A 12,362-nucleotide genomic window follows, 5' to 3' on the forward strand; every position below is an offset into this window, starting at 1 on the left:
CATACCTAACTCTATGCAACAATTCCATCTGACTGTTCTTGAGTTATATCCTTTTATAATTAACTGGTGATCTAGTTGGCTATCAGAGAGACATGGAACAAGAAGATGCAGTAGAAACAGTCAAAACTAGGGAGAATAAGTCATCTGTCATCCTGACAAGATCTTTCCATGTCTTCATGATCAGTAACATTGACCTTGACATTGATGATTCCTTAAACCTATTGGTGAAAACTGCACTTAATTTGCCTTGCTTTAGTCTGATAATAGTGGTGACTAGAGTGTACTGTGACAGAGACCCTAGATCCTGACATGAGCTATAGAAACTCATGGGACTACATGTGGTGCACAAATAGGAGGTTGGAGTGGAAGGACTATTACTTGTCAATCAGGTTTCCCTTTGATTTTTATAAATGGGGAGGACAGTTCTTGGTCCAGTAAAACTATGCAGGTTACATGTAAATATTTTTGTAAGCAAAGTTTATTTCCATCAAATGTTATTTTTTATTTCTTTAATATGTTAGAATTTGATTTTTTAAAAATCTGATGACTCTAAGTGTTTGTCATCCATTTGTTAAGTAAGTGGTCTCTAGCAGATCTGTTTCAAATGCAAGTACAGAAACCGAATGAAAAGTTTGCTTAAGTCACTGAGTCTGGTGTTTTTCATTTTCTCTTCGGCTGACCATTCAAATTGACAAACCAGCAGGAGATAGGAAAAAATACTTATGTGTTCCATTTTAGGATAAGTACACAAAAATTTTCTCAAAAATTATTGTATGATTGCATAGCAAAATAGCAAAATTTGCCAATATGCTATTCTATGTGCATCCCTAAGTAAGTTACTGGGGTAGAGAAGAAGCCATTTACATTAGTGCAGGGTAAATAGAAAGTCTAAATGAATGTAAGTACTATTATTCTTCATCAAATTCAATGTTATTCAGGTGCAAATACAGGAAATGCATTTTTAATAACAAAAGATAGTTTAAAGTAACAAAAAATATGATCACTAAAAACTGCAGACACTGGCCTTCTGTTAAGAACGCTAACTTGAAAATAAAATAAATATGGTACATAGCTTTCCCATTTCCCCATCTACTGCTAAAACAGATACTGACTTGGGCCCAAGGTTCTAGTCTAATTGCAAATAATTTTGAGAGCACTGAAAATTTGTTATGCAAATAATTATGCACACATACACTCTGTGGATGTAAATGGGTCCAGTGTAAGAAATACATTTTGGTCCCAGAATTAGCACCACATCAGAGGCGTTGCGCATGTACCTGAGGGAGGCCAGGGAGCTCTTGCTGAAGGTTCTGCTGTCACTGGTGCACTGCACTGACCCCTCCTGAAGCTCCTGACTCGGCAGGGCCCATCTCCTGAAGATACTCAAGAGTGACAGCAGTCCCTCAGTGGAACTTCATGCCCACTTGAATGGATCCATTAGTTCTATACCATGAAGATATTAAAAGCTAAGAAACCAGGTCTTAACATTCATGATCTGATGACTATGATTGATAGTCATATTCCTGCCATATTCCTCTTAGTAAACCGTCCACCACTCCCTTTGAAGAATAGCAGCCAAGTAGCATGGACTTCATCACCAATAACTTACTCACGATGACTTCCCTGTAAATATGTCTTAAATTTTAAAAAATGTAAATTTCTTGAAGTTCCATGTATCACATACCACTTATAAAGTCTTACTATTAAAAAAATAATAATTTGATTTAAAAAAAAATTAAGTGTGGAAACATGGCCTCCGAATAGGGGTTCAAGCTAGTCTAAGCAGCCATACGCTGCTTGAGAGGTGATTCACGTTTGCTATTTTGAGGAGTCAAGTTGAAATTAAGTGATCCTTGATAGTTGTTGGAAAGTGAGGTGAAAGTATTCTACTTGATAATATCTTACAGAAATTCCAACAAATATGAGAATGTGCCAGAAAAGAACTTTAGAAGAATGTTTCCAGATGTTTCAGATTATTTATCAGCCTACTACCAGCCCTGAAGATATTCTAATGGTCACAAAAGATGTCATTAAAGAATTTGCAGCCAAAACCGGTTTGGCTCAGTGGATAGAGCGTCGGCCTGCGGACTGAAGGGTCCCGGGTTTGATTCCGGTCAAGGGCATGTACCTGGGTTGCGGGCACATCCCCAGTGGGAGGTGTGCAGGGGGCAGCTGATCGATATTTCTCTCTCATCGATGTTTCTAGCTCTCTATCTCTCTCCCTTCTTCTCTGTAAAAAATCAATAAAAAAAATAAAAATAAAAAAAGAATTTGCAGATGATGGTGTCAAGTACCTGGAACTAAGGGGTACATCCAGATCTGAAAATGCTACAGGAATAACTAAAAGGACTTATGTGGAATCTGTACTTGAAAGTATGAAACAGTCTAAAGAAGAAAACTTAGACATTGAAGTTAGGTATTTGATATCAATTGACAGAAGAGGTGGCCCTTCAGTGGCTAAGGAGACTAGTAAATTTTCTGAAGAATTCTTCATTTCTACTGAAGTTACAGTTTTTGGCCTTGCCCTCAGTGCAGACCCTATAGCTGGGCAAGCAAAGATTTCTTGGAAATTCTTTTAGAAGAAGGCAGCGGCAGGGCGGGGGGTGGGGGTAGGGGGAGAATCAGTTCTGAAGTTGGCCTTGCATCTTCCAGAGATTCCAACCCCCTCAAAAGAAACACAAATAGTCCTGGATCTGCTTCCCAACAGATCGAGCATGGGACGTTTCTCCACTCCTCTGAGGGGGATGGGGGTGGGGTGGGGTTCCTGGGTCTGCTGGACTTTATGAGGAAATACCAGATACTGCTGGAACTCTGTTTGACCTCAAGTATCAAAAGTCAGACAGTTCCCTCTTATCACTAGCATCGTTTCGGATTCCTACAGCATTGCTCATCCTCCTGTGAACTGTACCGATGATAGGGGTGTTTTTTTGCTATAGACCTTTCCCAAGAGTACTAGCTGGCAGTTGAAAACTTAATTGGACCCAATCTCAGGTATGGGATCTGTCTTGTGAACCCATCAACTACATCTTTGCTTCTGAAAGCACCAGGTCTGAACTGAAGCCCAAAGTGTGACACTTTTAAAGCTGGAACAAGGTGAATTGCTTCTGAATGTGTTGCAACCAAAATCTTCCAGCCATATTCCTCTTAGTAAACCATCTACTGCTCCCTTAGAAAAACAGCAGCCAAGTAGCACGGGCTCCATCGCCAATACCTTACTCATGGTGACTGCTCAGTAAATATTTCTTAAATTGGAAAAAAAAGAGAAATATTTTATTTTTTTTATTTTTCAAAGTTCCATGCATCACATACCACTGATAAAATTTTGCCAACTAGTAAAATAAAGAGGACCTCTTGATAATTTGAGTTTTAAAAAATTGAGCTGTGGAAACATGGCCTCAGCACAGGGGTTCAGCTAGTCTAACCAGCCATACACTGCTTGAGAGGTGGTCCACATTTGTTATTTTGAGGAGTTATGTTGAGACTAAGTGGTTCTAGAAGTTGTTGGAAAGTGAGGTGAAAGTTTTCTACTTGATGATATCTTACAGACACGCCAACAAATATGACAATGTGCCAGATTTTGCATTGTAAGAAGATGCCCAAAGGGATAGTTACTGCAAAGCCATATGCCAAATAGACCCTGGAGACACTGCAGTTTTACAGGTGATGTTATATGAGATCAAAAAGTAGTTTTCCCTTTTCTGAAATCTAGGCCTGTTGATTATAATTGCATTGTTAACAGCAAGCAAAAGAAGCAACATTGAGCTCAGACTGGGCTCTAGGGGTTAATCCCTATAGAATCAGAGAAGGGATTCAAGTTTCTGTCCTGAACATCCTAAAACATTGGTTTCAGAGCCACAGTGTAACTATTTATGTTGGTTATTCATGCTCTTTGGGGGGAATTATGCCCAAGACAACCCTAAACAAACAAGAAGTGATTTAAAGAGTATGCTAGTTAACAGACTCTTATAGTAAATTACTACAGATGGTGACTATTGAAGCGTATAAATAGTAACAACCAGTTGGCCTTCCCTGAGCACCTGCTTTGGAGTGGGAGAGGCTGGACTTTGCACACAGAGGGACACTAACTGTTTAGTGGGCTAATTATGCGCTTTCCCGAGTAACGTATGGCTCGTAGGAGCAAATTGTGCATCTGAAAAAAATGCAGCAAAAATATTAAAGAATAGGCATTAATTTTTACTTCATATTTGATGAATCAAACCATTTTCTTCATTTTCTATGGCGTTTTATAGTAGAGTTAGTGAAAGACTTTAAGTATTAAGTTATTACCGACACTCATGAAACAGTCCAATAAAATATAATGTCAATATATGGCAAATTAAAATTAAATAATATTTCCAACATATCTAACAGAAATTTATATATAGAATGTCTGATGTTGCACTCTTACAGGAATCAGAGATAATGGATGGTTTTATTCAACATGCACAGAATATGTATTTTTTGTATCATAAATCTATTTAAATAAAACAAGTTTTAAATGTTTACATATTTATGTATTCCATACTTGTTACTTTGAGAAAGCAAAATAGCATTCCTGATCAAGGTACATTATTATTATTATTTTTTTAAATATATTTTATTGATTTTTTACAGAGAGGAAGGGAGAGAGAGATAGAGAGTTAGAAACATCGATGGGAGAGAAACATCAATCAGCCACCTCCTGCACATCTCCCACTGGGGATGTGCCCGCAACCCAGGTACATGCCCTTGACCGGAATCGAACCCGGGACCTTTCAGTCCGCAGGCCGACGCTCTATCCACTGAGCCAAACCGGTTTCGGCAAGGTACATTATTTTTTAACTGCAGAACTGAGTGAGTTTTTCTTTTTCTTTTTTAAAAAATATATTTTTATTGATTTCAGAGAGGAAGGAAGAGAGAGAGAGATAGAAACATCATTGATGAGAGAGAATCATTGATTGGCTGCCTCTGGCAGGCTCCACATTGGGGATCGAGCCCGCAACCCGGGCATGTGCCCTTAACTGGAATTGAACCTGGGACCTTTTAGTCTGCAGACCGACACTCTATTCACTGAGCCAAACCAGCTAGGGCCTGAGTGAGTTTATCTTGGGCGGGATAGCATCCTCACAGTCTTAAATCACTAGAGAGACTGTATTTTTGAGTAATGCCAATTGAACTATAAAGAAAAAACACTCCTCATAATTAAAAATTTCCTGAAAGTGAATGTTTTGCCTACCCAAATGAAGGTATTGTGGACCCCATGTCAAACCATTGAATATATTGTATACAGTCGGTATACTACATATCAGGGGTCCTCAAACTACGGCCCACGCGCCACATGCAAATACAAATATTGTATTTGTTTCCATTTTGTATTTTTTACTTCAAAATAAGATATGTGCAGTGTGCATAGGACTTTGTTCATAGTTTTTTTTTAAACTATAGTCCGGCCCTCCAATGGTCTGAGGGACAGTGAATTGGCCCCTGTCTAAAAAGTTTGAGGACCCCTGCTACGTATAATGGTATATATCATGTGGAAGGCATAGTCAGATTATAGTTCTGTGTACTGTTCTCATAACAGATCTTTTAAATAAAGACTTCTCTTTTTATTGCTTTAAACATTTCTTTAAAAGTGAGTTTCTCGTAGATAGTATACATTTGGGTCTTAATTTTTTATCTACTCTGACAATCTCTGTCTTAAAATGGTGTATTTAAACCATTGATATTCAAAGTGATTATTAATGTAATGAATTAATATCTACCATATTTATTACTGTTTTTATTTTATTATGTCACTATTATTTGTTCCTATGTTTGTCTTCCACTCTTTCCCTTCCTTTTTGTGGTTTTAATTGAGCTTTTTTTTTTTTTTTAAATATATTTTATTGATTTTTTACAGAGAGAAAGGGAGAGAGATAGAGAGTTAGAAACATCGATGAGAGAGAAATATCGATCAGCCGTCTCCTGCACATCTCCCACTGGGGATGTGCCCGCAACCCAGGTACATGCCCTTGACCGGAATCGAACCTGGGACCTTTCAGTCCGCAGGCCGACGCTCTATCCACTGAGCCAAACCGGTTTCAGCTAATTGAGCTTTTTATATGTTTCCATTTCCTTCCATTCTTGGCATACTTTTTTACTATTAAAATTTTAATTAATTGTCTAATTAATTATTTTTAGATCTTTTGGTGAAAAGTTTATTGATTATATTAGTTCTTTCCTAGAACATTCTATCTAATAATAGACACGCGCCTCCCATTGGCCAATCAGCGAGATATGCAAATTAACCACCAACAAAGATGGCGGTTAATTTGCATACATAGGGGCGAAGCGGCGGAGCGAAGACAGAAGGCGGCTCTGGCCAGAGCGAAAGCCTGGGTCCAGGTGCTGGAGGAGAACCGGTGCAGGCAGCCAGGGGAAGGGAAGGCCTATTGCATGAATCTTTTCATGCAACAGGCCTCTAGTTTAGATATAAGCAAGAAAACCCACCAGCCACCAAATTCACAGTAGAAACTAGTTTACTAAGCTGGGAAGGAAGGGGGAAGAGTTAAAATTATAACATATTTTAGAATAAGAATGTCAAATAATTATATAAAATTTTCGTTCATGCAGGTGATTATTTAAATACCTATGACTGGGTTTTTATTCATTCATAAAGTATTTAGGGTCTATTACCTGTATGTGCAGACACACATTTCTATTCTTAATGAGGCCTATAAAGACAGATACTCTTGCAAATTTAACATGTAATTTAATATCTTAAAAAAAATTTGGCCCTGGCCAGGTATCTCAGTTGGTTTGGATTTCCAGTGGGGCACATGCAGGAACCAAACAATGATTGAATAAATGAGTAGAACAACAAATCTCTCTCTGTCTCTCTCTCAGTAAGCTATTACATTTTTTAAAAAATTTAATGATTGTCCTAAACTTTGCAATACACAGTTACAACTAATGCAAGTGTACTTTCCAATAACAATAAGTCTATACAAGTTATAATAGCAAAATAATCCTACTTGCTCCCTCTTGTCCCTTGTATCATTGCTGTCATTCATTTCACTTAGACATATGCATACACAGGCATTTATACACACATAAAATAAATATGCACAAGCATGCATAGTTGAATACATTGTTGAGATTAACATTTTAAACGAACTGTTAGTTCAATTAAAAATAAAAAAAATAAAAGTTTTTATTTTACCTTCCCTTATTCCTTTGATGCTCTTCCTTTCTTTGAGTTTCTGACCTCTCTATTATTATTATTATTATTTTCTGTAAAAAACATCTTTTCACAATTCTCACAGGCAGGTCTACTGGCAATGAATTTGCTCAATTTTCTTAAAGAGTGTATTTCTCTGTGAATGGGATGCCCTAGATACCCCTGGGGAGGGGTGCACACTGTGACAGCAGCAAGGCCTGATCCCCGGAGGAGGGAGCCTACCCACTACCACAGCCATTGTCCGGCACACTTGGAGTGTTCCGGCAAAGCTCTCACCCACCCTCCGGCAGAGGTCATTTGATTCGGAAAAGCTCAGAGAGAAAGGGGAAAGTGGGTTATTAAGTGCTCATGGGTGTTATTAACAAACTATAGAAATGAACGCTGAAAGGATAGTCTTTTCATGGGGGTTATTAAGTGCCCTGACAGGAGATGGAACCCTCAGCCTTGGTTTATTTGGAAGATGCTCTATATAAGCAGCTGAGGGACCCGGCCAGGTCTTCCCTACCAGGGCACTCTTTTGTGATGCAGAGTCTTTGCTTCCTTATGCTTTTTAGTCAGGCTTGCTCCCTAACCTTCTCCTAGGCTCATCTGTGTAATTCCTTGTAAAATACAGTTTAAAAAAAATATATATATATATTTTATACAGTTTAAAATATAGTTTATGCAGTTTAAAATACAGTTTAAAAAAATATATATATTTCAGAGAGGAAAGGAGAGGGCGAGAGAGATATAGAAACATAAATGATGAGAGAGAATCATTGATCCGCTGCCTCCTGCACGCCTCACACTGGGGATCGAGCCCGCAACCACAGGCATTTACCCCCACCGGGAATCAAACCGACCTCCTGGTTCATAGCTCAACACTCAACTACTGAGCCATGCTGACCAGGCATAAAATCCAGTTTTAGGTAGAAAGTCAATTGCATCAGAACCTCCATACTGAACCACAGGTGGACCCTGGCATAGTACCAGGTGTACCCTAGAACCACAGAACAGCACCACACCCCAGATGAACTCGGCCTTGTACTTGAGAGCCACTCAACACTAACGCAGACGCACTTCCCTAACTGCAGTTGATCTCCTTCGTGCGCTTGCAGCTCAGAATGCAGGGGAACCTCGGCACTTACTGGCAGGTCTTACTGCGCCACTCTTTTTTTTTTTTTAAATAAATCTTTATTGTTCAGATTATTACAGTTGTTTTCCCTTCTTCCCCCAATATGCGCCACTCTTTTGTGATGAAGATCCTTTGCTTCATTATACTTTCCTGTCGGGTTTGCTCCCTAACCTTCTCCTGGGCTCATCTGGGCACTTGCTTGTAAAATCCAGTTTTAGCAAGAACTCTAAGTCAGTTTCATGAGAACTGTCCCCCCAGCAGCGCTCCCCATCAGATCACCCCAAATATCAGATCAGGACCCTCACCTTTCACCGTCCGCCAGGGGATATTTAATCAACCTGTCGCGTCTTCAGAGGGACTTGCGTTAGTTTGTTGGGCCAGAACACCCTTTCCCTGTGCGCACCTCCATGCACAGCATCTGACAGAGCACCGTTCTTTGGCTGCCTCTAGTGGTGCCATGGTCGGTACTGCAGCATGTGCCCTGGTACTGTGCCCGCAGATGCACCCCAAGGCAGGGGTACCTCGGCCCCTTACTTCCAGGTCTTACTGCGTCACCCTTTAGAGACCAAGATTCTTTGCTTCATTGTACTTTTTTAGTCGGGCTTACTCCCTAACCTCTAAGGCTGATGATCTGTGCATTTCCTTGTAAAATCCAGTTTTAGCAAGAATCATGCTAAGTCCGTTTCACCAGAACCTCCATACTGAACCACAGGCCCACCTTGGCGCCTATTGCGTGAACCCTGGAGCGGTACCGCGGATGTACCCCAGCACTGTGCCTCCCATGTACCTCGGCTTTCTACTGCAGGTGACTGTCAGCACTGAGTGGTCATACCTCGGAAACTTACGGCAGTTCTACCTCAGCCCCTGGCCCATGCACTTTGGCGCTTGCGACTGGTCTTCCTGTGGCACTCATGGGTAAGGAAGATTCTTTGCTTCCTTACACTTTTGGGTATGGTTCTCTCCCTAACCTCCTAGGCTCATCTGCTAAGTCAGGTTCACCAGAACCTCCCTGCCTGCCTCCATATGCAATCTCCCTGGATATCTGATCAGGACCCTCACCTTTCACCACCCCCCAGATGATATCTGATGACCCTATAGCATCTTCAGAGGCATTCATGTTAGTTTTGTTGAGCCAGAACCCCTTTTCCCTGTGTGCACCTCCATACACAGCATCCCATGTAGCACTGTCCTTTGGCTGCCCCTTGTGGTGCCACAGCTGGTACTGCAGCATGTGCCTTGGCACTGTACCCGCAGATGTGCACCAAGGAAGGTGCACCTGGACACTTACTTTCGAAGATTTTTTTTGCCTCATTATACTTTTTAGCCAGGCTTGCTCCCTAACCTTCTCCTAGACGGATCTGTAAAATCCAGTTTTAGCAAGAATTCTGCTAAGTCAGTTTCATCAGAACACCCCACCCTCACCCCGCCTGTCCTCCATGTCTGATTACCCTGAATATCCTATTGGATCTCATCCTTCACGATCACCCCGTTTATATTTGATCACCCTGTCCCGCCTTCAGCAAGAACTATGTTAGGTTTGTGTAGCCAGGATCCCCCCTGACCCCTGATGTTTTCTCTTAGTAATTTCTATCCATTGTCCCCCACCCTCTCCTTGGCTGGATAGTCTCAGCTGCTTGTGCTGTGTTGGAAGTTGAGCCCAGCCTCTCCCCTGCTGTGAAGTCTTAATTGCAGTGGTCCCTGTACCTATGCTATGGTCCTGAATAAAACCTGTCTTCCCATCTTTAATAAGTGTCATTGAACATCTTTTTCTTTAACAGTGGCACTGCGAGGCAGCACATCTCAACACACAGTTGGCAAAGAACTTCACCCTTTGCAAGTCTGCATTCACAGCATCCTTCGCCGGACCATTCTTCAGCTGCTACTGGTAGTGCTACCGTCAGCACAGCAGCATGTATCTCAGTGACGGAGGGCAGATGTACCTTGGCCTGTACCTGTGCATAACACTCAGCATCCTGCTAGGAGACCTTAACTGGCATTCTTCTATGACGAAGCGTCTTTGCTTCATCATACTGCAGTCAACTCTTGTACCTTCTCCTGAACTCCTCTGTGAATTTCCTTATAAAATCTAGTTTTAACGCCCTTGCAGGGTAACTCAACTAATGAGAGTATTGTGGGTTCGATCTCCTCTAAGGGGCACATACAAGAAGCAACCAATGAATACGTAAAAAAGTGGAACAACAAATGCTATTTCTCTCTCTTTCTAAAAATCAAGAAATAAAAGATATTTTTAAGAATCTAGTTCAGGGGTGGGCAAACTTTTTGACTCGAGGGCCACAATGGGTTCTTAAACTGGACTGGAGGGCCGGAACAAAAGCATGGATGGAGTGTTTGTGTGAACTCATATAAATTCAAAGTAAACATCATTACATAAAAGGGTACGGTCTTTTTGTTTTTTAGTTTTATTCATTTCAAGCGGGCCGGATCCGGCCCGCGGGCCGTAGTTTGCCCACGGCTGGTCTAGTTTCAGTCCTTGCAGGTGTGGCTCAGTTGGTTGGGCATCATCCCATGCACTGAATGGTCACTGGTTGGATTCCTGGTTGGGGGAGTTCCAGGTTCAGTCCCTGGTGGGGAGCATTCAGGAGGCAGCCGATGGATGGATCCATGTTTGTTTGTCTCTCACTGATGTTTTTCTTTCTCTGTCTCTTCCTTGCTCTCCAGAATAAATAAAAACATATTTTTTTAAAAATCTAGTTTTCATAAGAACGCAGCTAAGTCAGTTTTCCCCAAACCCCACAACCTCCATTTTTGCTGGGCTTGGCACTCCTTTTTCTAAAAAAAAAAATTTTCTTAAAAAATTGACTTCAGAGAGGAAGGGAGAGGGAGATAGAAACATCAATGATGAGAGAGAATCACTGATTGGCTGCCACACTGGGGATCTAGTGGCAACCTGGGCATGTGCCCTGGCCAGGAATCGAACCCTAACCTCCTAGTTCATAGGTCGAAGCTCAACCACGGAGCTACACTGGCCAGGCACTGGGCTTGGAACTCTTGACTGGCACTCTCAAGCACTGAATAATGCCCTTCTTGCCGTCCTAACATGCATCATTGCATGCTGCGCCCCTGTGCGGTGGCACTGTACTGTGTCCCAGGACCTCAACTTCACACATTGTTTGCGGGTAGTTTTTATCGCGCGCTAACAGGTGGCGCGGGCCATTTTTGCAGTTGAATAGATTGATTACCGTTATACCTGGAAGTACATACATAATTCACCATTGTATGTGTTAGAGACCCAAATTTTGTCCTTTGGAATTCGTATAGCTGCATGTTAGCATCCCTTTAGAGCAGCCGTGGGCAAACTACGGCCAGCGGGCCGGATCCGCCCGTTTGAAATGAATAAAACTAAAAAAAAAAAAAAAAAAGACTGTACCCTTTTATGTAATGATGTTTACTTTGAATTTATATTAGTTCACACAAACACTCCATCCATGCTTTTGTTCCGGCCCTCCGGTCCAGATTAAGAACCCATTGTGGCCCTCGAGTCAAAAAGTTTGCCCACCCCTGCTTTAGAGCAATAAAAAAGTATAAAAATAAACGTATTTATACGTTACCCGCATTCTACCGCTAGTCTATAAAAAACGTATTAATACGTGTCCCGCGCTCTACTACCAGTCAACGTAAAACGTATAAATACGTTTCCCGCATACAATGTGTTCATAAACTGCACCGCAGGCAGCATCCTGCGCAGGGCACAGGGCATGGCTCCGCAGGGAGTGGTGCTCTGCTCAGCCTCTTCCAGGCAGGGGAAGAGGGCTCAACTCAAAGAGCTCCCCCATAGAGTGTCCTTCCCACCTGGGGTGGTCCACTGGGCCGCAGTGCCAGTGGTTTTACAAACATGCCCTGGACTCGTTTTAAGCAGAAAGAGTAAGCTGCCCAGACACAGAAAGAGTGGCCGTGAAGGAAGATGTTTGCATTATACTCTCTGTCTCATAGAAACAGGAGGCCTGGCAGGCCACACAGGGCTCCTGGGAAAGTGGCCTGGAGGGTCAGCAGGCGGAGAGGAAGAGGGGAATTTATGGAGTTTTTCTCAGG

The 12,362-nt window shown here is 41.7% G+C and overlaps 1 pseudogene; it reads left to right on the forward strand.

Annotated features, from left to right (window-relative positions):
- Positions 1 to 92: 92 nt before the first annotated feature.
- On the forward strand, positions 93 to 3,072 carry LOC118661475 (annotated as a pseudogene).
- Positions 3,073 to 12,362: the final 9,290 nt, after the last annotated feature.

This window comes from Myotis myotis, unplaced genomic scaffold (assembly GCF_014108235.1).
Source record: "Myotis myotis isolate mMyoMyo1 unplaced genomic scaffold, mMyoMyo1.p scaffold_m19_p_8, whole genome shotgun sequence".
Classification (NCBI taxonomy): Eukaryota; Metazoa; Chordata; class Mammalia; order Chiroptera; family Vespertilionidae; genus Myotis; species Myotis myotis.